The sequence below is a fragment of the Mus pahari genome, chromosome 13 (assembly GCF_900095145.1).
Source record: "Mus pahari chromosome 13, PAHARI_EIJ_v1.1, whole genome shotgun sequence".
Lineage (NCBI taxonomy): Eukaryota > Metazoa > Chordata > Mammalia > Rodentia > Muridae > Mus > Mus pahari.
Window position 1 is genome coordinate 25,052,986 of NC_034602.1, and position 2,584 is coordinate 25,055,569.

Sequence of the window (2,584 nt, forward strand, 5' to 3'; positions counted from 1 at the left end):
GTCCCACAAGGCAAGCAGGCAAAGAAGAGAGAGCGAGAGAGGCAATCTTCCTTCTTCCAGTGTCCTTACGAAGGTCTCCAGCAGAAGGTGTGGCCCGGATTAAAGGTGTGTAGCACCACAGCTGGATCTGGGACTTGCTTTCTCCCAGATGACCTTGAACTCAGTCTTAACCCTGTCTTAATCTTCTGGGATTCATAGCCACTCTGCCTCAAGATCTCCATACCGAGATCCAGGTCAGAAACTTCTATCTCCCAGCCTCCAGATTAGGGTCACTGGTGAGCCTTCCAATTCTGGATTGTAGATCATCCCAGATATAGTCAAGTTGACAACCAGGAATAGCCACTACAGCGCAGTGACTCACACAGAAGCGTGGGACCTGAGAGGAGGCCTGGCTTTAGAGCAGGGGAGTGCTGGACCCTGACAAGTCTAGAATGGAGGCTCCTGGCTGGAAGGCAGGGCTGTGCTGTGGGTGTTTTGTGAGAGGGAAGACATATGCTAGCAGTGAGGTGTCTGAACTGTGTGGCGGGAGCCAGACTCTGGCTGGTGCAGGGAAACGGAGGCTGAGCATCAAGTGAGAGGAAGATGAAGCATCCGGGTGTGGAGTAGCAGCACTGAATAGTGGAAGGAGAGTGGAGGGGTGGGCTGGATTTCTGCAACATTGTGTCCATAGACTGTGGACAGGGCTGGTGGAGAGGCTGCCAAGCTGGGATCTACAACGCCTCCACGTCTCCCGGAGCTGGGGAGGAACAACAGCCCACCTTGGGAGACATCAGCTTCACGCACGCGTGACTCAATGAATGACTTACCTGAGACTCATGTACAGAGCCAGGAGCATCCTCAGCTACTTCCCGGGATGACTGCTGCTCCAGGCCAAAGGCAGATCAGGAAGCCCTCCCCAGGGGGGGTGCAGAACTCAGCCAGGGTGGGGCAGCCACAGGCCTCCCTGCCCTTCCTCTGCAGGCCAACCTCTGCCCTCTCTGTGGGTAACCTCAGTGCCTGCCTCAGACCCAGCTCCCCTTCTGCTTCAGGAAGCTGGGGGTGACACCTCCCACCCACAGCTTCCCTGCAGCCCAGGCCAAGGAAAGCCCCCTTCTCCCATGTGGTCAGGGCAGCTGTGAGAGAGCCCACTGATTTGGCAGACCTGGTGCTCCAGCTGTGGGGATGCTGGGATGGGCAGAGTGGACTCTCCTCCGGTTGGCTCCTGAGCAGCCATCCTCCATCTTCTCTGGGCTGAGGGCTGGGCCTAACCCCTCCCGTCTTGTTAAGCTCCTTTCGATGTGAGTATCGTTGTGCTTGGCTAGAAAAAACATGAAGGCAGCCGATGATGACCCTGTCCTCTTTCACCACAGGCCTTTTGGGAAAGTCCTTAGGGATGCAAACATCACAGATTGAACGTGCTTCCACGTGAATCGGCTTTGAGAAAATGCACAACCAACTTAGTGGCCCTGGGGGAGGAAAACAAAACAAAACAAAAAGACTAAGTTTTTGCTTTTGAGGTTTATTTTATCTTTAATTATGTGGGTGGGTATGTAAGTGCAGGTGCCTGTGGGAGCCTGAGGCATTGGGTCCCTCTATAGCTGGAGTTGTGGGCAGACCACCTGACATGGTTGCTGGGAACCAAACTCCTTGGGTTCCCCCCAAGAACAGTGTGTCTGCTCTTAACTTCGGAGCCATGGCCCCAGCCCTAGGCCCTTGAGCTGACAGCTGTGAAGACGGAAGGTTAGTCTAGTCAAAACAAACAGGACGGAACAGAATAGCATTCAAGACAGCAGGGATTTCATAGGCAAAGACCATATGGTAGGAGGGAGCCCTGGGTCTCCCCACACAGTCCTTGTCAAGTAGGAAGCCGCCCTCCGTGATTCCATGGGAATTCGGGGCCCTCGTCTGGTTCTAGCCTTTGCACAACTGTTCTCTGAGCTCCTGTCAGACACTCTTCCTCTCTGGGCTTTGGGATTAAGCACAGTCCTTCACTTGCTCACCTCTGACCCTTAAATACTTGGGGCCTTTGCCCTAGCTGTCCCCTTCATACCTGCACGTCACTCGGACCACACTGAGGACGTCATCTCTGCAGACACTAGCCTGACTACCCACATGGCCTGATCCCTGCTGTCCGTGTTACATCATCCCCTGTGTTTGCCCGGTTCCTGCAACCTTATAGGCTCCTGTTGGTTCCTTTGCTGGTCTGCTGTCTGTCTGCCCCTTGCCCTGGAGCTTAGTGCAGAGGCAAGAGATAGGACCAGAAAGATGCCCCTGTTTGGGGGCTGAAGGGGCTTGAATTCTAATGGTGCCAGCCCACAGCTACTTGCTGGAGAACCTACACGGGACTCTCAGACATCAAAGCTGCAGCCTCGGATCAGTAACGGAGTCCCACGGCAGTCTCATTGTGTCCCCTATTTCAGGAAGTGGGGGAGACAGGGAATGGTCAGGTCATGTTCATTTGTCTCTTTCTAGTAATGCTGGAGGTCAAACCTGGAACCTTACTGATACTAGGCAAGTGCTCCACCACTGAGCTACATCCCCAGGGCCCGTCTTATAGAAAAAAGAACATGCTAATTACTACAAACCTAAGGCATATGAATATATA